Source organism: Cupressus sempervirens, chromosome 7 (genome assembly GCF_028749045.1).
Source record: "Cupressus sempervirens isolate cs-2001-9-10 chromosome 7, ASM2874904v1, whole genome shotgun sequence".
NCBI lineage: Eukaryota > Viridiplantae > Streptophyta > Pinopsida > Cupressales > Cupressaceae > Cupressus > Cupressus sempervirens.
In genome coordinates, this window is record NC_143124.1 from 515,885,906 (window position 1) to 515,910,299 (window position 24,394).

Sequence of the window (24,394 nt, forward strand, 5' to 3'; positions counted from 1 at the left end):
ATTTGCCTATATTAGGTGAAATTTGATCGTGAGGCAAAAAAATTTTGCAAACCAGCAACCGGGGGCACCAATTTGCAATTGGGTATGATCTTTTTCATTGATCTAATTGTTTGATTTTTGGATCTATATTTCTCTGTAATTTTCGAATTTATTTTTCAAATGTTTAATTTTCAAAATCAGGACAGAGAAAATTTGTAGGCCAAACTGAGCAATCACACCATGGCTTGGCTCTGTAATTTGAGTGAAATATTTGTTATTTAATTTGCAGGGTTTATTTTATTTAACTGGTCGTTCTCTAAAAATCAAATCACGCAGTACAGTACTGCGCAGATTGAATATTAATTTCAGCCATCCCATAACCCAACCACAAATTCTGGCTGATGACCCAAGCCAATAATCTGGCGAGAGCTTTCTTTGTGTTACCCTATGGCGGGTTTTCATTAAATGGTTCTTAAAGCGCCTATCCCATCCATGTGAGATTAATCCCATGAACTTTGGCAACATTAAAGTTTTGCGGCTTGCAAAATAGAGGATCACCGATCAACCACAGTAGATATTCTAGTAGAAACAACACCCACACACTACACCACGCAAACTGCTTCGAGCGACCCACGCCAACAATCAGTGACCCAGCTCAGCCACTACCACTGCGCAGCCTATGTCTACATGAACCTGTCTGGTAATGACACGTGACAAAATTCTGTTGGCTAGCCCGCCAATTCACATGATGACTATGAAGAATACATGGCAGCCAACTTAGCAGTAACTGTACTGCCATGCAAGATGCCACCTCACCCTGCCCAGTTAGATTGTTCCATACATTCTATATAGTATGGATTGACGTCAGCTGCCACATCATCTAGTGGGCTGAAATTTTGCTGATGTCATCATTTTGCTGTCATAAAATTGATGTCTATCTAGAAATCATTCTAGGCTAAATTTGAACTACTTTGATGGCGATATGACCATCAAATTTAACCCGTTGATTCACTGATGCAACCCCTCACCAAATTGATTTTGGTTTTTGCAGCCCGACTTCAAGAGGCCATAACATGCACATTCAAACTCCAAATCAGGTGCAATTTTTTTTGAAATTGGGTAGAATTTTCTAAATTTTTTAGTGGTGTAGCTATTTTCTTGTTTTGGTGCATGAATTGTTCAGAATTTGCATTTTTTGGTGATTGTACCTAGATAATCATGCATTTTGCAACTTCAAATGCTTCGTACAAGCACATCTGGAGTCGAAAACAGGTTCTATTTTTTTTGAAAGTGTGTATATTTTTGTCTACTTTCTAGATTTGGCATTAGATTGTAGTGTTGTGTGGACAAAATTGTCACTTTTAGAAATAGGGCCTTTCTTTACTTTGTAATGCTTCAAAATTGTAGCACATTGTAAAGTTTCAAATTTGTACTCTATTAAGAGGTTGTAATAAGAAAAATTAGAAGCCTAAAAAGGCAAAATTGGCAAGTGGTCCATTTTAATTGCACTACTGATAAAGTGCCCAAAGCATCTATTTTGGGAGGGTTTCTTGATTTAGTGAAAAGGGGAGGTGTTCTTGGTGTTGTGTTCTCTCTTTTCTGCAATTTTCTTTCATTTTCTACATTATGGGAAACTTTAAGTTTCCTAAATTAACTCCTCATAACTATGCTTCATGGTCAATCAAAATGTTGTATCACTTAATGCATAATGGAGTTTCACAATATGTAGATGGTACTCTTCCTAAACCAGCAGGTAATAATGTGTTTGCAAGTGATATTTCAAATTGGGTAGCCATGGATAGGAAAGCCCTAGGTGATATATGTTTGAGGGTAGATGATAAAATCATGTATCAAATTAAGAAATGTACTACATCCAAGGAAGCTTGGGATACCCTCAAAAGCCTTTATGGTAAAGTGTCTGAAGAGGATGTGTTCAAAATTGAAGATGAGCTTGTTTCCTTAGATCTTAAGTCGTATGACTCAATACAGGACTTCTTCATTAAGGTGAATTAATTAAGGACAAAGCTTACTAATTGTGGGAGTTCTATCAAAGATGACAGACTGATCTATCTCATCCATAACAAGCTATCATCGGAGTATTCCACATTTGTATCTTCTTTTAATACCTCAAAGACTACCTTAATGTCTGCCTACAAGAAAGTCACTTTTGATGAATATGCTAAACTATTGGATGATGAAGAAAAGAAGTTGAAATCAATGCGGATTCTCAAAACACCTCAGGCCAAAGAATTGGTGGCTAATGAGGGTTCTCAACATTCAGCTAGACAGTCTTCAAACAAAGGCAAGGGTAAGAAGAAATGGAAGAAAGATAAATTAGAGGATGCAGAAAAGACAACACCTCAATCCAATCAACAAGGCAAGTCCTTGAATTCCAACAAGAAAGGGGAAAATAATAAGGAGAAGAAGAAGTGTGCTTATTGTAAGAAATTGGGTCATGAAGAGCATGAGTGTTATCTTAAAAAGATTGATGAGTTGACTCACATCATGAAGAAACATAATGTTCCATTGCCTAATGCTTATAAGGATAAAGGGTCATCTTCAGATTCAAAGGGAAAAGGGCAAGAATTCATGGCAAATGCAAACTCTTCAACGGAATGGATATTTGACTCAGGTGCCTCATATCACATGGGTTCTTCAAAAGAGGATTTTTCTTCATTGAATCACTTAAAGGTATTGCACATCTTCATGGGGAATGATAGTAAAATGGAAGTTGAAGGAAAAGGAAAAGTGGAGATGGAAAATGGAGAATTTCAAGAGGTTCTCTATGTTCCAAACCTAAGTTCAAATCTCCTTTCAATCTACCAAATCACTCACCTTGGAGATGGACATAGAGTTGAGTTCCTTCTAGACTCAGTTCAAGTGCACAATCTTAAAGATAATTCCTTGGTTGCAGTGGGGAAAGTGAATGATCACAAGAGGTTGTACTCTTTCTCTCATTTTGTACCCAAGTCTTCTTCAAAAGCCTTGTTAACTCAATCTAATTCAAACATGCAATTATGGCATGAGCGGTATGGTCATCTTGACTATCGCTATCTTCAGCAACTTTGCACATACCAAATGGTGAAAGGTCTACCTCAAATCAACTTTTCTAAGGGTAAATGTTCAACAAATTTAGTGGATATGCATCTAAAGGGGAAGTTAGAAAGAGGGAAGTCTTCTAAAGCAAGAAGTGTTCTTGAAATGGTTCACATGGTATTAGTAGGTCCTTTTGCATTCAGCCAGGGTTGCTACATACTCAGCTTTGTTGATGACTTTTCAAGGTTCACTTGGGTCTATTTTCTTCATAGTAAGAGTGAAGTGTTGGACAAACTTCTAGACTTCAAGGCTCGTGTAGAACAAAAATCCAGGAAAGCCATCAAAGTACTCCACATGGATGTGAACAGAATACTTAAGGACTTTTGCAAACATGAGGGCATTGATCTTCAAAATCCTTTAGCATTCAGTCTGCATAAGACAGATAGAGTAGCTTTGAGGATTAGAACTCTTAAGTCTATGGCAAGTTGCATGATTCATGCCAAGTCTCTAGATCCGTCATTAGAAGTCGAAGCAATCTCTAGTGCCACTCACATTATTAATCGTTCTCCTCATCTAGCCTTAGATGGAAAAAATCCTTTTGAGGCATGGTGTGGCAGAAAACCTATTGTGACACACTTTAGAGTCTTCAGTTGTCCTACATGGGCAAAGAAATCTTCTAGGGGATGCAAGGCACAGTTATCTTGGATTTGTACTTTCATTGGTTATGAAGACGGTGTGAAGGCATACAGACTTCTAGATCTTGAGACACATCAGATATTTGTGGAGAAGGATGTAGATTTTGAGGAAAGTTCTCCAAGCTTGTCCTCTACTCCTCTTCACACATCCTATAGCGTGGAAACTGATAGTGATACCAATGATAGTGCTTCAATAGCTTCAGATACATGGGGTTCTATCAACAGTTACAGTGAGAGGTCACTTCATCAGTTCAGTTTGCATGCATATATCGCCACAATGATAGGTCCAAAATAGCAAGGTACATCCAATCTTCCAGATACAGATTGAGTGATAGATTTGGGGGATAGTATTCATGATCTGCCTCTTCTTCTTGATGCAAAAATACCTTCTTCAATTGTCATGAGGGTTTCATCTAACTCTTTTTTTCATTCTCTACATGATCAATCCTCCCAAGTTGAAGTGATTATGGATACTTATGATTAGCAGTTGCAGCAGGGTTCTTCATTAGTTGCAGAGACAGACAGTTCTTTGGGATAGGTTCTTTAGCTAGTTGAGAAGGTTTCAGAGACATCACTTATCCATGGGATTCTTTCCACACACAGCAGAAGCATCTCATTTGTACCCTTGGCATTGTTTCTTCCTAGGGGGAGGAACACCATTCTATAGTCTTTGATCAGCTTCTTCATCGGAGCAGTCACTATTTGGCATTCTTCTTTGCGGGGGGGAGCCTATCCTATCTCTCTTCCTCTTCTCATCATTCTCTTATGTATATACTAGATGTATGTCATAATGAGGGGGTCTTGATTACTCCATCCATCCATGCATCCTTATTTATCTCTCTTTTTGGGGGAGGGTTTTTCCCATGAGGTTTTCCCTCTTTCCCCACTTTATGGGAGATTGCATATCATTATGTAAATGGGTACCTAACATGGCCTAGTAGTCGGGACCCATTCTGCATTTCATCCTAGATTTCATAAGCTTAAGGGCATTCCCCTAAGTTGCACTTAAGGGGGGGTGTTGGTGTAATTAAGTATTTACTTATTACACTTACTTAAGTTTTACTATTTTGCATTATTTTATTATTATTTTAGGTGAGACACTTAGGAGTTTGTGAACTCTCATTGAGTTACGCAACTCTAATTATGCACATGGTGTCTACAACACAGGAGTATGCATCATTCACTGAGTTGTCATGTTACAACATAGTTGTCCGCACTCCTTGTTTAGCACATGTTGTCTACACCACTGATTTGCATGCTACACCATTGTAGGCTTATCCTCACATCATCACACTTAATCTTGTGCTTAATGGAGGATAACCCATATCTGGTGGACATGTGCCTAGTTGTATGACATATCATGATGTTGACTTCTATGCATTCTAGAAGCTCTCCTAAGGCATTTATATTTAGGCACTCCTAGTGTACTCCTAAATCCAATTATTGAATGAATATCATCATTCTGATCATACTCTGTCTATTTTGGTCTACTGTGTGCTTGTGTTGAGTTCTTTAGTTCTTGGGTGAATTCTAGCCTAAGCCAAATTCTTACAATTTTACTCTCAATTTACTGAGACTTCCAAGCTTATCTTTTTTCCTCCTTGGTTTCTTTTCTTCAACAAGTTATTTGCATGCAAGTGATCTTGGCAAACTGTGAAGTTGTTTTTATCAACTTCTACAATCTTGTGTCACATTTTTTGTGGATATGGTGTCTATTCTCTTGTATGTGGATTTTAATTACATATTTATTTAAAATATAATATGGTTATGTGGAAATGATAATATTTTTAGTTGCAAGTTTCCTTACAAGTGGTATCAAAGTTATGGTTTTATTGTTGTAACCCTAGATTCGATCCATGGGAATGCATGAAAGGATAAAATAAAGGACAAGCTTTATGGATTTTGTAGGTTGTTTATTATAGATCTAAGGGTTTTGGATTTTCTCTTATGATGGGATTTTGGCATACTTTTTGGGCATGTGAAATTTTGTCAAATGATTTTTTTGGATGTTTTATTTAAATGAGGGTTTTAGGTGGGAACTTGCAGAAAAGACCTTCTAGGCAAAAATAGACCTCACCATTGGATCTAGGTCGATGTCTCCACAAATTTTTATATATAATATGCCCTAGTTTGGGCATGTAAAGAGAAAATAAAAAGATTTTTAGTTTTAGTCTGTGATGACTGCCAAATTTAATCCCTTCAAAAAAATTGTCACAAAAAAAAATCACAATGAAAAATGGTAAAAAGACTATCTTGGTAAAATGACTATAACTTTCTCTTAGGATATCAGATTTTGGACTTCTTATAATTTTAGGAAAGCTAATTCAGAGAAATACAACTTGGTGTAGGTTTGATTCTATGATTATGACATTTTATTAGGTTTTAAGAGCCCAAAAGTTAGATGTTATTTATTTTGAGCACAACTTTGGGCATGACTTAGGCATACATTGTCAAATTTTGGACTTGTAATAGTCAACAGAAAGCTCTTGGAGAGATCTACACATTCATTCAGATTTGGTGCAAGTTTGGCATAATTTATTTGGTGATATATTTATTTGAATAGTTTATGATTTATATTGACTATAGTAACATTGTGAGTTCATGACATTGCATGTTTTAAAGATTTGAGAATTGATGTTATTATAAAAACAAGATGTCTTTCAGATTGGTCTCATGATGATATGGTTATCAGTGTTTGATTTGGATGAATGATGACTTGTTGGGTCTACAAGTTGTTTAGTGTTATAAGTGGTCTATACTTATAGGTTTCATTTATGGCTTGGATATGGTTGGCTTTTTCCATTGATCTTTCATTATTTATGCATATTCAGATTGGGGGCTTGGATTTGGGTTTTCTATTCCCTTAGTCACATGATTTTGAAATTTTTATTCATGTATAAGAGATGATATGTTTTTACCAGGTACAATCATGGTAGAGGATTGTGGTTGAATATTTTATGCTGACAAATTGGAAACTTTGAGAGTTTAGTTGCCTAGTTCATGGATTTGATCATGATTCCATGGATTTTGGCATGACATGATTGGATATATAGGTACATCTTTGATATTCATTGGTTTGGATTCCTAATTTGGTTATGGTGGTATATCTTCTTGGTTAAAGATCATGGTTTTTTGGTTTCTTTTGAGGATCTCATGATGTGCACTTTAAGTTCTTTGATGATTAGATGCCTTGGTTGATTCTCATGGTAAAAGGATGGTTTTTTCATCATGATGTCATGGATAGATTGGATACATGTTTTAGTGGGAGTTTGTGAAAGTAATGAGGTGGCAGTGTAGGATTAGTTCTTGGTTTGGTTTGTATCTTCTAAGTTTCACTTAGTACTAACACTTTGGTTGTGTGAGTATACGCCTAGAGGATATTCATATAGGAGATGGATTTTATGATGCCATGGGTGACTTGGTACCATGGTTGAGTGGGAGTTTTTGGCATTGATATATTTATTGAGAGTTTTCAAAAGTTGGAGGTTTGTCTTAGATCTCGTTGTTGCAGAAGCACCTTTGACATTTGCATTGTGCACTTGTTATCCTCATGGTGTATGAAGATGGTTGGACCTTGAGGACTCATCAAGTTCTTGGTTATCTTCATAGCGTGTGGAGATGTTTCTTCATGGTATGTGGAGATGGTTTTCTTCATGGTGTGTGGAGATGGTTGCATCTTGAGGACTCATGGGGTTCTTGGTAAAGGTGTCATTTATGCTTTCATTTGACATTGGTATTAGGATGGTTTCATTATTATGTCATGGTATACTCTTGGTATGTTTTTGCAATTTTGATATGTTATACTATCTTCATATGGAACATGATGTCTCTTTGGTTGAGATTTTGAGATTTTGGAACTTTGACATTGATCTTGGTTTATTTTTTTGGTATTGAGTGCATTGATCATTTGATGGATACTTCATGATATTGGTATGTTTCATTTGAAGTTGGCATGGATTGATTGGTTATAGCTGCTCGTGGATACTTAGAGATGGTAGTGATGCTATTTTTTCTTGGATTAGAAAAGTATTTGTTGGGATAGTTGATGGTTTCAACAGGAAGTTTGAGGGGCATCCCCTAATATGGACTTGAGAGGAGATTGTTCTTAGATTATTCTTGGTTGGAGACTTGGATATCTTGATGAGAATTCTCATTCCCCATTCTTGGTCTACTCGAAGATAAGTTACTTGAGAGGTATATCTCATTATTTCTCTTAGGTGTAGTATGTTTATGCTTATCTTTCATGGATATGGATCTTGAGCTATGGTATATGAGCTAGTTTTGGAGGGTTCATTTGAGAGATGGTTTAGCATTTCTTATATCCTTGTGCATATGTTGTTTTTATAATGGTTGAGTTTTGGAGATGGTTTTATATTGGGCATATTCCTTGGAATGCAATGGTTATTCCTTCGTGTAGGAATGGTTTTATGAGTTTGATCTTCATGTGAGAGGCTTACATCCATATTTAGTTATATAGTATGGTTTGGGTGTAGTTATGGCTTCTTGGTCAAGGTTTTATGGAGATCTTACTTAGGACAGTTTGCATCTAGAGGCATGTGTAAATGGACATGATATAGGTTATGATTTGCATGGTTTCTCTTTGGTCTTGGTTATCTTCCTGGATGTTCAATTTCACTTACATTACATTTCAGATTGGCTAGAAATTATGACCACTAGTTTGTGTTCATGGATATCATGTGAGATATGGTATGGTTATGTCTTTATCTCTTTTCTTTTTTGGTTGTAGAGAACCTAGGAGCGTGTTGGAGACCAATGTAGGAGCATCTTAGGTTTTCTCGATGGCTACTTTGGAGTTCATGGGAGGAGGCTCAGTAGTTTCTTTGGAGGGTGTTTGGACTAATAATCAATTGATGAAGAGGTGCTTGGTAGATGTTACTCGGTCATCTCTTGGTAGTTCTTGGTTGAGAACTTGGTGAATGAATGGACTTGGTGATCTTGGAGATGCTCAATTATTGAAGGATATTGGCATGGCTTGGAGGCCTATCATTAAAGGAGCTCGATGATGCTTGTGGGGACTCAGCACACACTAGGAGCTCAGTGTAGCTTGGCTATAGTATTTCCCAAGTTACTCGATCAATGAAGGGACTCGATCTATGAAGGAGGACTCGACATATACTGGGAAGCTTAGCTGGTTTGATCATTGTGTTAACTAACTTGGCTTAGTTAGTGAAGGAACTTGGTTATTCTGGGAGGTTATTTTTGCTCAGCATGGTGGTTTCTGGCACTTGTTTCTAACTTTCCTAAGTTGTTTTTATTCGATCTCTAGTAGGAGTTGACCTTGGTATTTAATTTGTGTACGGGTATTTGATTTGCATTGCAATCAACTTGTTTCTTATTCAAATATTTAATGTAGGGGCTTATTTGAATTTTTAATGAACTAGGTTGACTTGTGGCTTAATTGGGTATAAGTAAGGGGTCTTGTGGAGTTTTTAGGCATTTATTTATTCAAAGGAGTGAGTCATGGTTCATCTAGCTTAGAGAAGAGGATGAACTGGAGGAGCTAATTTTGAGAAGGGTAGTAGTTGTAGCTTGGGAAATAATGAGATTGCTTGGTGGGCTTGCAAGAAAAAGTTTAGATTATCCTTGAAGGTTTCTACCAATGTGGATCTACACTAGCTAGTGTGGGGATTGGATCTTCTAGGATCTTTTAGAACTCTTTTTTAATTGTTTTTGTATTTGGCCCTAATCCAAAAGGCCTTATAGTTGGGCATATTTCATGTAAATAGTTATATTTATGCATAAAATATTGTGATTTGGTATCAGATCTTTCTTTGTTGTTTCATTTTCACTGTGTGGTTATTTGCAGGGATCCAAATTACCTCCAATGGGGTACCCTTGGATTATCACTACATTAGCTGGTATTAGAGTGAAGGTTGTTCCTAAATGTGTAGACTGAGTGCCAAAGTTGAGGCAATTTTCACTATGACCTTGGATTGAGAGGAGTTGATCTAAGAAGATCTTGATCTGGTGGTGGGTTGTTCTTTCTAGAGTCCTAGATCTCTTGGTTGTGAGGTGGCAGATCATAGTTCTAACTTGCAATTATAGAAGACTTGTAGATGGATCGATGGATGCGAATATGGAAGGTTGATCTTGGTTGACTATAGAGAGTTTATGTAGATCCATGTTCTTGGACTTGTGATTTGTTCCTAGTTATTCGTACAAGTTGGTAGGTTATGATCTGACTTGCAAACAATTTGAGGTTGTCACAAGGAGCATGGGAAGGATTTTTTACAGAGGGTTTGTGAAGATCTTGGAAGATATCTCCAAGAAGATTGGACCCTGGGATGATTATGCATCTCTGTGATATAGTGGACTTGGGTGGACATTGTTGTGGATGTTCTTATTTCTAAATGAGTTGAGGAACTAATGAAGGAAGTTGTATATTATTGGATTTGGAGTCTACCAATATAGAAGAGCATGGTCTAGTCAGTTAGAAGACTTGTTTGAGAGAGAAGATGGCATAGCAAGGTCAAGGTGGAAGAGGTTGGTTTTGTTGATCAGTTTATGGAGTCTAATACAAAACTTGAGCAACTTGAGGTCATTGCTGATGATATTCCTAACCTTGTTGATGATGGAATGGAGATTGGTTTTCATAATCAGTCAATTGGTTCTGACATGGAGATTGTAGAGCACTTGGTCATGGATGATTTAGTTGTTTTTGGTGATGAGTTAAGTGTTGCAAAGTATCTTTTTGTGAGGAATGAGATTGTTGGTGTTGACAGTTTGGCATATGCCACTAAGGGATTACATATAGCTATTGATATGGAGTTTGTTTTTTCTTATGTGTATTCACTAGTTGTTGATGTGGATGAGGATTTTCTAATGAAACATTATGTTTAGTTTTTTCTTGGGAGTGAGGATGTTGTTTGGAAAGTTGAGATTCTAGTTTTTGATAGATGGATGCAGATGTGGATGATTTGCATGTTGATTTTTTTGTCCCTATTGGAGTGTAAGCCTTTAGTGAATATGAAGATGGTTGTTGCTCTTCCTTTGGGCATCAAAGTGTGGGATGCACTTTTTTATTTACCTAGGGAGTCTGATGCAGGAGCATCTTGGGTTTCTTGGTGGCTACTTTGGAGTTCATGGGAGGAGGCTCAGTAGTTTCTTTGGAGGTTGTTGGGACTAATACTCAATTGATGCAGAGGTGCTTGGTAGAGGTTTCTTGGTCATCTCTTAGTATTTCTTGGTTGAGAACTCAGTGGATGAATGGACTTGGCAATCCTAGATGTACTCAGTTGTCAAAGGAGCTCGGTATGGCTTTGGGGCACTCGATCATCGAAGGAGCTATATGATGCTTTTTGGGACTTAGCACACACTTGGAGCTCAATATAGTTTGGCTACAGTGTTGCCTAAGTTACTCGGTCAATGAAGGGACTCAGTCTGCAAAGGAAGACTCAGCATATACTGGGGAGCTTGTTTGGTTTGGTTGTTATGTTGACCAATCTGGCTTGATTAGTGAAGGATCTTGATTATGCTTGGAGGTTTTTCTTGCTCGACGTGGTGGTTTCTAGCACTTAGTTCTAACTTTTTTGAATTTTTTGTGATTGGTCTCTAGTAGGAGCCAACCTTGGTATTTAATTTGTGTATGGGTATTTAATTTATGTTGTAGCTGACTTGTGGCTTATGTAAATATTTAATGTAGGGGTTTATTTTAATTTTTAATGAACTAGGTTGACTTGTGGCTTTGTTGGGTATAAGTAAGGGGTCTTGTGGAGTCCTAAGGCATTCATTCATTCAAAGGAGTGAGTCATGGTTCATCTAGCTTAGAGAAGAGGATGAAGTGGAGGAGCAAATTTTGAGAAGGGCTAGTAGATGCAGCTTGGGAAATAAGAAGATTGCTTGGTGGGCTTGCAAGCACAAGTTTAGATCATCCTTGAAGGTTTCTACCACTTTGGATTTGTACAAACTAGTGTGGGGATTGGATCTTGTGGGATCTTGCAAAACTATTTTGTAATTTCTTTTGTATTTGGCCCTAAATTGGAAGCCCTTACAGCTAGGCATATTGCATGTAAACAATTATATCTATGAATAAAGTATTGTCATTTGGTATCAGATCTTGATTTGTTGTTGTATTTCCACTTTTCAATTATTTGTAGCAATCTAGGTTACCTCCAATGGGGTACCTTTGGATTCTTGTTGCTTTAGAGTTTTTATGAGAGTTGTTTTTGCAAGTTATTGGTTTATGTGTTGTGGATGTCCTTAATACTATGTGGATTCACTTCTATTAGATGGTGTGAGTGACTTGGTTATAGATTTGACATTATCTTTTATAGTGGGAGATTCTTTGTATATATGTGGTAGGTATTTCTCTTGAGGCATGTGATTGCAAGTTACAGATATGATATGTTGATGATATGAGATTCACTTGGTATACCTTTGGAGGTATGGATAGTTGGATGGGTTTGACACTTGTTGTGGGTGCTATTTTAGCTATGGATGTTTCACAACTATGGATGCTTGTGATTACTTTTGGATAATGTGTTTGTGCTTGATATTTTAATTGGTATAGAATTTTATGATTCTTGAGTGATAGTTTGGGTGTTTTTCTCTTTGGATGGCTTCTATGTATGTCCAGTGGCAGTGGCATGATAGTAAATCAGATCATTCATGTTTGAGATGTTGGATAATTTTATTTTGTTGTGGGTACTAGGATGGAGCACTTTGTGTACTTTGATTCATGACGGTAGATGTGCTGGGGGGGTTATTTCCCTTGTTCATTTATGTGGCTACCGATTAACCTTATGCAATGTATACATCAAGTGGGAGATTGTTGAGATAATGGGTGTTTCACACATTGCATAATATTTTTATATTGTATTATTTTATTATATTATGTAATGTTGTACCTAGGAGCACCTATATGGACATGCAATATGGAAAGATTCCAATGGGTTATACTTGATAAGCTATATTGTATCATAGTGACAATATTTGATGTAATTAGTAGTTAGGATTTCCTTATGAGGTTGCTTGCAACTAGAATTTGACCCACGCTAGAAAAATACATGCCAAGAAAATTGTTTCAAGTTATAAAAAATAGCAGATTTTGTGATCATGAATTGTGATCATAGTGCATTAAATAAAGTCAATATCTAAACTCATAATGGAAAGTCTTGAGAAATCATGTTTCTAGATGTCGATGAGATTCTAGAAACTAGCCATTACAAAATTGTCTTACATGCAATAGTTCTATCATCACCCCCACAATGTTTTGTATATGCAACAATAAATGGCTTTGTTTTCATTTTTATTTTGGTATGAAAGCATTTTTAGAAGACACTAAATAGTGGAAAAGAAACCTTTGTATCCTTAACATAGATCTATGTGATGATTTTTACTAGTTCTTGGGAAATTTATGTGACACACTCTCATAAGCAGGTAACTTTATAAACATTGGTTTTTATTTGTTGTTAGCAACATTCATTTCATAGTAGTACTTAGGGTTCTCTATCATGGTGTCTCCCCTATATAGTTGTTCATAAATGACTCATAAGGGCTCTCTCCCATAGTGTTTCCCCTTGATAGTAGTGGTGGAGAATTTGACATTGATAGTAGCTTTGGACATCTCTGCTCAACAAGGTGTGTCCATAATAATTTCTCCATCTCTAGTTTAATTTATATTTATTTTCTGAATTCATTTAGCTCATTCAAAATCCAATGTAATTTTCTAAACTTATTTAACTTGTTGGGTTTACCCTCTATAATTTTTTCCATTTTCTTTTCTATTTTCTCCTTACTCAATGGAAAGTGTAATTAGAATTTTTATAAACAGGATGTCCCATAAAACCTCTACCACCCAAATCATTATTTAGCTGATATGAGTGTTGAAAATAGATTGATATAAGTATGAGAATGTGTTTCAATTATTGTTTTGGCACGGATATCAAACCTACTAATTGCTAGTAAGAAAAAAATTTAGTTGATTTGAGTACTATCATTTGTTTTATTGATGGAGAGGATTTGATTAAATGAGTTAACAAAAGCACCTAGAGAAAAGGTTGAGTTATGGTATGAAAAAGGAGTACAAAGATCAGTTAAGAAAGTGATGCTATAGTGCATTGATTATCTACTTAAGATTGAAAAGGTTGGATACACTAACAAAGTATAGAAGAACAAGTAAGAAGAATTGAGTCTACCAAGCTTAACCAAGTGGATACCAAGAAAAGTTAGTGCAAGCCAAGCAGAAAATCAACTGGAGCCAAGTAAAGTGAAAGTTTAGAGTATGTTGAGTTATACTATGTAAGCTGAGTAAAGTTTAATAGATGTCGAGCACCAGTAAACTTTAGTGTTTGCATGGATGATGAGTGGAAGAATAGCATGGAAGTTGAGTGACATCATATTTATGCTAAGTGCCAATATTCATGTTAAATCATGGATTTGATGAATCTGAGCTAACTATTTTATTTTCTTGAATTTTGAGAAGCATGTGGAAGATAACTATGATGAGTTGGTGGTACAAAATTCATGGTAAACCATTTTGACATGAATTCAAAGAGGATTAAAGGAGAAGTTTCTACAAGGGACTAAAAAGAAAAGATGGATAGATTCATTGAACCCTACCTAATCCTACCTAACCCTAAAATGGATGATACAGCTTGAATGGAAAAAGATCTTAATTTTATATTTATAGAGATGGTTGGTCAAAAGCAAGGTTGGTCAATGTTTGAGAACCTAAGTTAGACAAGAGGTCTAAGGTATTGCTTCATTCAGAGATTGAACATAAGAGACTTCTATTGGAAAGCAAAGAAAGAAGGCTTAAGAGTATGAATGCTTGAAGGATAAACAAGCTATCAGAGATGAAGTGTGTGAAAGCCAAGTAGAATGGAGGACTAAAATAGAGATTTGTAATCTACAAGTGAGTTATAATTTGTTATTAGATCAAGCCCTATTGTTACTTTCAAATCATTGTACAGCCTAGGGTAAATCCTTTCGATTAAGGTTGACCTAATAGTCATTTCTAAATCATTTAACTAAGTGGCATTCCAAGTGAATGATCTAAAGTCCTTTAATAGGGTTCACTCCTAACAAGGTGATTGAAATCCTCTAACCAAGTCACATTTAACAATGTGTATTGTAATCACTCCTAACAAGGTGATTGAAATCCTCTAACCAAGTCACATTTAACAATGTGTATTGTAACCTATAATAGGGTTAGCCTTTCATAGGGCACCACTTTAGAAGACTAAGAATGAGTACCATGTTACTGGTGGTTTTTCCCAAACTAGGTTTCCATGCAAAATCATTGTGTCAAATGTGTTATTTAATCTATTATATTTTATGCTTATATTTCTACAAAGTTGGTTTGACAATAACCTACAAAGTTTAAGTGATTATATGATCTAATGGATGTATACATGAATATGTTTTATGAATATGGGTTCACTAAGCTATGAAAAGTTTTATTTGTACATCTGGACCTTGGATAACCAATTCACCCCCCTACTGTCGCCCCCCCCCCCCCACCTCTCCTCCTCCCTTCTCAATTATTCCAAATAATTCCAACAATTGGTATTAGAGCCATCTACTTAAGAGGACTAGTTTGAAGGTGCTAAAAGAAAAAGATGATGTTAAAAAGAAAGGCACCCAAGCTTAACAGGGGCAACTTTCCTAGATGGAAAAGTCTGATGAAGCTTCACCTAGGAGATCTTGGAGACCATGCACAATCTATCATTGCCAATGAGCATGTTGATCTTGTTGGAGCCCTAATTTTTGAAGATCTAAAAAAGAAGAAGGAACATAATCATGCAATGTTGGAGATTTCCTCTACCCTAAGCTATGTTGAGTTCGATGACATCAAGGGTTGTGATAGTGGAAAGAAGATGTGGGATGCTCTTTACACCATCTATGGAGGTGATGCAAATATTTTAAGAGACAAATTTGAGAGTCTTAGAGGTAAGTTTGATGATATGAGAATGCAAGAAGGTGAGCATGTTGCTCAAAATTTCTCTATGATAAAAGATGTTGTAAATTCTATAAGAGGATCTATTGGTAAGAGAGATGATGAGACTATATTAATCAAAGTTTTGAGAAGACTAGTGTCCATCTATACTATTAGAGTTTCTAAAAAACAAGAACTAAGATGTATTCCAAGCTCTAATTTGACTCTTGAAGGTATATTAGGTAGGCTCACTACTTTTGAGCTATCCAATTTTGACAAATTCAAATCTAACAATGTTGAATCTTCTTTCAAAACTAAGTTGTCATTCAAGGAAACTAATGAGATGAAGAAGAAAAAGGTAAAATATGTTTCCAGTGACAATGATATAGATGAGGAGGATGTAGAACAACTTGAAGCACTACTAGCAATGATATTTCACAGAGGTAAAGGAAAATTAAAAGGTAAGTTACATATCATGTGTTATAATTGCAATGAGATTGGTCATATTGCTGCCAGATGTCTAGAGAAGAAGACCTATAGCAGTCGAGACAAGTATAAAAGTATAAGAGATGAGGACAGCAAATATTACAAAGACAAAGGCAAGAAGTCTTGCTACATTGTAGAAGAGGAAACCAAAGATGGATCTAACAATCATGATGATGAAGTAGTGTATGTTGCAATAAAGGATGATTTTGATGAGTATTAGGCAACTGCACTAGTGTCTTGTGTGAACAAGAATGACCGATGGATCATTGGTAGTGGGTGTTAACAACACATGACTAGAGACAAAAACAAGTTCATTACCTTGAATTATTATGATGGAAATAATGCAAGGTTTGGTAATGATGCACCATGTCTAATAAAAGGAAAAGGTTCTATCAAACTCACAAAAAATATTTTATGTGACAATGCTTACTAGTTGGTTGAAATTTTGACCAATCTATTGGTTGAAAACCCAACAACCATTGTCCAAGGTCATGTAGGAATTGGTCAAAATTTTGACCAATGAAGGTCAAAATTTTGACCAACAAAGGTAGAAAAAAAATTGCATGTTGGTGGAAATTTCAACCTACAAAGGCAGAAAAAAAATTTACGCATTGGTGGAAATTTTGACCAATGAAGGTGGAAATTTTGACCAACAAAGGTGGAAAAAATTTTAGGCGTTGGTAGAAATTTCGACCAATAAAGGTAGAAAAAAGTTTAAGCATTGGTGGAAATTTTGACCAATGAAGGTGGAAATTTCAACCAGCAAAGGTAGAAAAAAAATTAGGTGTTGGTGGAAATTTCCACCAACAAAGGTCGAAAAAATTTAAGCGTTGGTGGAAATTTCCACCAACAAAGGTCAAAAAAACCCAAGCATTGGTGGAAATTTCAACCAATGAAGGTGGAAATTTCCACCAACAAGAAGGTGTAAATTTTTTTCAGGCATTCTATAAAATAGTTCACATGTCTTGCCTATGATACGACATTTTACATGCATCCTACACTCTCTCATCCAGCTGATGATGGATTACACAAAGTGATCTGAAACCATGATTCTAAAAAACACACACAATCAAATCCAAAATGAACTTGCACTACAAATGGATTATGGAAATATGATATTGTTAATTTTACATGCATGTCTTGTAGTGCCTTCCCTTAGGTTGCATTTTTGTTATCATTATTGAACTCTTTTAGGGCTAATTTTATGTTGATGATTAATAGTGGCATTATTTTGAGACTATCAGATATTGTGCTATGGATTCAGTTGATATGTGATGAGATTACTTAGAGTTTACATTTCATGTATGCATGATGATTATTACATTGCTTTTAGTTATTGATGATGATTAGTTAGATGGTTTATTATCACATATGTTTTCTTATGGATAGTTACCTCATACTTGCATGTGTATGGTGTGTGTGTTTGTTCTTGGATGGCATTTCTGATGTGGTTAAGGAAGGGAGTCATAGTCACCTACTAGTTAGGATCTACATGATGCACCACTTCTTGCCACTGCTTGTTTAGCTTAGTATATATTGTGTATGTACATGCATGAATTTTATGCAATTTGCAGGTACCGGGTATCGACTTCCCTGAATTGCCAAGATGAGCGTACCCTATCACATTATCTCAATGGTAAAAGAAGGGAGATAAATTCTCAAGTCCAAATCCCAACCCTTTAAGCCATTTGTACTAATTGGAAATTAGGACAAGTATCTAAGTTGAGTACACTCTGATTTTGTCAGATGATGTAATTTGTGATATTAACCCTTTTGGTTTGATTTTGTATGTGTTTTTCTATAATGGGTTTTTCATATTTTATTTTATGAGTCTTTGGTGTATTTTCTATTAATTAAGCCTAATGAAAAGATTTAATTAATGGTTTAATTTAATGGAAAATTAATATGTTATTTTAATATTTATTTTATTTAATTAATTAAAAAATTAATTAAATAAAAAGAATTAAATTTGAAGATAAAAGTTATAATTTTAAAGTTGGCATGTGGTAATATTTATTTAAATTAATAAATATTTTAGCAATTAAGTTTTGAAAATGAATTTAAAAGTGGAAAAGATATTAAAATTATTAAAAGATTCTAAATTGCATGATGTGTGCATGTGATTAAAATATATATATATTAAGATAGAACAAGTGGAATTATTAAAGTGAGTGCATAAGATTTAAAAATTAATAAATTAAATTGAAAAGAGTAAAGTGAATATTAAATTAATTAATGTGCATTATATTTGTTCACATAGGAGTTTGCAAATTTTTGAGAGTTGTCATGTAGACAACACAAGAGTTTGCACTCTAATTATGCACGCGTTGTCAACAACACAAGAGTTGACGCACAAATTAAGCACATGGTGTCTACAACCTTGTGACTCATCTAGAAGGTTGGAAAAGACTCATGCTTAGTTTTCAACACCTTTTGGTTGCTTCTAGAGACATTCTAGGTGCTTCCTAAGAGTTCTTTATAATGAGGCACTCTTAGAAGCTTAGGGAGAGCATTTGGAGCGTGGTTGGAAGATCGAGAACGTAGGGAAAGGAGGGAGCTTGCTCTGCGGATTCTGAGGAGAAGGGAATTAGCATCAGTATCCAGGTGCACTCGTGATTTTTGCATATTCTCTTTTGCATGCTTTCTCTTCCTGTCTTCATCATGTTTGCTAGATGACTACTTGGATAATTCTTGTGATGAATGTTTAATTCAGATTTGCATGTTGATTCTCTCCTTGTGCGAAGAAATCAATAGAGAACTCAATTAAAAAACCTTAGCTTCCATTCATGAAAAGAAATTAGTTTTAAATCGGGTTTGGGTTCGAATTGTAATAGAATCGAGGATTTGATTAGACAAGGGTTTTTAGATGCGTATCAACAGACCCTTTTTATTAATGGGTAAATTTAGAGAAAATTTACCTTTTTAGAAAAATTCTTAATCCATCATAATGAAAAGCCCTTCTTGTATAAAATTAGATATATGTTTTCTTTTTATATATACATACGAAATCTGCAAACATATACATATAAATATATATATATATATATATATATATATATATATACATATATACTTATTTATATATATATACATATACGTATATACATATATGTATATACTTGATTAAAAACGTTGTTTTACTATCGCAATGAAACAATATTAAAAAAATACGAATCATGCATGCGATTTACGTTTTGAAGAAAACGTTTAGAAAAAAATAACAATTTAAAATATGGGAGGGGCGGATTACACCCCCCCCTCGTACCCCTATGTTCCGTGCGGTGGCAAATTATGTGCAGGGTACCTATGCATCACAAGGTACCCGCGATGGAGTTGTTTGTTTTAAAAATATATATAACATGTGTATGTGGGAGGGGATTCACCCCACACCCACTACCTTTTATATCGGCCGCAGCTCATGGTACTGTGCACAGACAGTCTCCATTTATACTGTCGTACGGCTATGACAGCACCATACGACACTACCAAAGGTTATGTGGCAACGACATTAAAAGCTTGCACCTATGATTAAATTATCAGAGTTATTTTTATTATATGCATCATTTTATAATGTGATTCAATGCAATTTGGTTGTGTGTGTGTGTGTGTGTGTGTGTGTGTGTGTGTGTGTGTGTGTGTGTGTGTGTGTGTGTGTGTGTGTGTGTGTATTAAATATATTAATTATGTGATTTATTGATAATCATAATATTTTTTTTTAATCGATTTTAATATTTGATTACTTTATAAAGGTTTATGTTGATAACTGTTAAATATGAATTATTAATAATAATTTGATAATTATTATTAATTTGAAAAGAGATATTAATATAAATGTTTACTTGATATCCATTAACCAGTTTAGTAAAAAAAAATTAGTTGGACTAAATTTAGTTAAATGATGAATCTGGTATAGCTGATTTATTAATAAGATTCCCAATATAACTTGTTATTAAATATTAACAAGTCTTTATTAATATTAGAGAATTGGGTTATGGTTGGCTTTTAACTTACAAATTATGGCTAGTTATCAATTGGGTCGCTGATATGGATATGTAATTGTTAATTTAATTAATTAATTAGAGTTAATTAAATTTAATTAATAATTAAGTTATGTAATAGAGTTTTAGTTTATATGATTTTTTTAACGAAGTTGTAAAGTATTTACATCAAAGTTGATAAGTCTTATTCTAATGACTTGAATAAAGACTTTAGATATTTTAATGGTTATTAGTGATGATTTAATTATTATAACGATTAAATTAGAGACCTAAATTTTAGTAATATTTAGTTGAGTTTTAATTAAGTATTGTTAGAATGATAAAGAGTCATACTTATGTTCATTATTAATAAAGTGAATAATATTAATTAAGGGACAATGGAGATTAGTGTAATGAGTTAATATTTATCCTTCAGTTATTCTTAGAATGTAATTTTAAATGATGGAAGGATAATGTTATTGAGGGAACAAACGGGTTGACTTGTAGGTCAAATGATTAATCTTATATACTTGAAGTATACTTGCAAATAAAAACTGAAACCTCCATACTCAATTCAACTATGTAATTTTAGCAAACCAAAACATGTGTTTGCATTGTGTTTTCTCTATGCTTCTTATTTTGGGGTTTTTGGGTTGACTAGTGTTGACCAGTTATAGGACGTCTACCAAAGGCTTAGGGATTATGAGTGTGATGTCATGATGATGTCTTGAATTCGATCTTTATAAACCCAACCATGGTAATGTGATGGTATGCTCTATGAGATGTTGTATTTACTGATTGTTATTGCTCATCAGTCTCCTTGAGTGAAGCTGAGTTATATGTATCTGAGACACTTGACTTAACCATTTTTCAGTCATCGATCAGTTATCCTTAGATTACTTTCCAATCACCATGATGGGACTAAAATGTTGATTTATCTCATGATGATGTCATGTTGTGACATGTTTTGACTCAACCATTTTGGAGTCTTCGATCAGTATGATTTTGAGATATATTTTGGTTATTAAGAACCAATGATTATTGTGATTATCAGTGATACCTTCAGTTGCCAATAGAGAACTGTTGTGGTCATGATTATCTATGGATACTTTTCATGTGCTCATGGAGATTTGATGCTTTTATTATGGATTATCTTTTGGTATTTCTTTCCAGTCACTTGTATAGGACTATGGTGATTTTGAAATTTATGATTCCATGAGCTTAGGGTGGGTTATCTACTTGTAGTGTCAGGAAGTGGCTTGCAATGGGGGCCAAGGCCCTAAGTGGCTGCCAAGGTAACTCATTGTAAGTTTTTTTAATAAGTGAAAACATTTACACTAAATGGGGATTAAATGAACCTAATAAGATAATTATTTTGTTCTTGCCCATGCCTCGAGTGCTAGTACAAACTAGGATGGGAGTAGAGAGAATGCTTGGTTGCAACCTTGCATTCCATATTATGCCTTGTCAGTATGAGAGGATACTAGTGGCCGCATAAGGATCAGTATGGACCCCAGAGTCCTAAGCTAACAGCCAAGGTAACTTCTACATGATTTATGCGATGACACTTGCCCGCTTACAGAGTAGGTTTCCTACATGTCTTTGTTGTGCCTCTGGGATTAGATGTCAGTTTTGTGTTGGAACCTTTGAGTTAGTATACTTTTAGGATTCCTAGACTTAGAGAGTATTTGTTCCATGTGATTTGATATCTTGTTGGGACTTGAGATTATCTCCTCAGCATGGTCGGAGTGGACCATTTAGGTTCCACGAGGTCAGGTGGTAGTGCTTTTTCCACTCTTATCATTTGAGATCCGTTTGAGATACCATGGCTAATGCATTCTTTGTTGGCATCTATCTTCATGGATTATGATGGCGGACATGTATCCTCACATTGATGATTTGCATATGTTAGATGATGTTATCTTATGCTTTACTTTGCATGTTAGATTACTTTCTGCATATGATGAAGTATGTTTTAGGAGTGACATTCCTACTATGTTAATATCGATGATCTCTTTGGTGATTTGGGATGTTACACATAGAGGGATGGCTAGGATCCATGATGGTCTAATGATGTTATTTATTATTGGAGAGAAACTGTGCACTTAGCTAATTATGTTTTTGAAAAAATGGTTATCTATTATGATGTTTATATCTTTTATGATGATGTATCATGTATGATTTGTGGTTTCATTTATGTTATTGCATTATGGATTAGAGTTAGTATGATGATCTAGTTTATTTACATGGATGTATATTCTTTTAAGCCTTTCATACCTTGTGACATGTACAGTGGATGATTGAGCAATCTGAAATGTAATTGCAAAAAAAAAGACATTTGTATATTGTTTAAATATGTTGGGTGTGTCATTATTATTTTATGTGGATGTAGTATTAGATGGAAACTTAATTAGATAAATTAGATGTGATTCAACGTTAAGGGATTTTTAAGAATGTAACATGTTATGTATGTATGTTATGTTTACTTTCAGTTGGACATTGCTATTGCTTTCGTTAATATGTTATGAATGGTGTTACTTTCATGTTTTCAAAAAAAAAATGCTACCAAACTTAGTTAAACTTTAGGTTAATTCTTTGGATCTCTTGGCGAGGCATTACATGTCTACCAAGACAAATATATGTTTAAGTTGTGATTGTCCTCGTAGACATGCGTGCAATTTTACCAATATCATATTTCCACAATCCATTTGTAGTGCAAGTTCATTTTAGATTTGATTGTGTGTTTTTTAGCATCATGGTTTCAAATCACTCTACATAATCCATCATTAGCCGAATGAGAGAGAGTAGGATGCATGTAAAATGTAGTATCATAGGCAAGACATGTGAACTATTTTATAAAATGTTGCAAAAACATCGACAATAACTAATATGAAGAATATATAATTAGTTATACAATTGAGAAAAATCATGTACCAGTGAGTTGGTCAAAATTTCAAGAAAAAAAATTTCATTGGTCAAATTTGGTCAAAATTTGGTCAAAATTTGGGTCAAAAATTCAACCAATAAAGGTCAAAAACTAAACCCAAATGTACTAGTGCAAGTATGATCGCCAAGTTGACTCTTTGATTTCGGTCATCAAGTCACCCCACCAAAGTGCCTCATCAAGGTCAATCTTGAGGTCCGCTCATCGAGCTTGCTCACCAAGTCAGCTCACCATGTTGCATCTCTAAGTGGCCTTGCTAAGTCAGCTCACCAAATTGCCCCACCAAGTTGCTACTTTAAGGTCACTAACCATGTTTAATTTTGAAAATAATGTCTAGTTACCAAAAATTGACATATAATGTCAATGATTAAATGGAAAACAGAGTAAGAAGGTATAGAAAATACCTTTTGTCCTCCTACTGCTTTGATACTATGTAGATCAAAAAATTTAGTGATCAATGTGCTTGCATAAGTATGAACATGATTATAGTAATTTGGCAGCATACAAAGAAGTACTTGTAAAATGGTCACATTGGTAAACAATGAAGAAAAGAAATACAATAGGATACTGAAACCCTGCGAAACATTAAGGCAAACGGAGGAATCCCACAATATAAAATTTGTATACCTCACAAGTAGCATTAGTTGGCTACCACACCTAAATGTATAGCTTAAAGGACTCGTTTAGTTATAGCTAGCATCTTAAGATATAAAGATGAACCAATTTCTAAGGATGCTGACAAAAATTGCCAAATAAACTAAGAACAATAACTCCCACTTTCTTCGACTAATTGCAAAAATTGCATAGATGAGACTAAATTAGTATGCATGGTGTTTAAAATGTAAATCTCTTGTACACCCAAAACCAAGTGTGGCAAATTCAAAATTTTGTGAATCCAATATGTCTAGGGACAAACACACAAACTCAACAGTATATTTCAATACAGTCTTCTTCAATAACAAGAAATTGATTAAAAATAAATACACATTTTAAAATCATATTGTTTTCATCATTCAAATATTACACATATACATTTTTCATTCTATTGTTAGTCTGACTCTGAATTTCTTGTTAGCAAAATCAATAAACATTACAAGGCATATCCATATAAATGTAAAAAATTGAGCAAGTCACTAGTCATATGCGTGAATATGCAAATAAATATGCGAACCTAATTCCGAATTACAGATTGAGCATTAAGTCATAATTTATGTGCCCTTTATAGATAATTTCACCCGATCTCTTACTTTCATTTGGCTACCATTTATGCCCTCTTTTCACAGTCTTGGAAGGCACATTTATTCTGGATACCTCATTAATCAAAACTCCTTGAACATATTCTCTCTTGATAGCATATTGCACGGGAAAAATTTTGGGA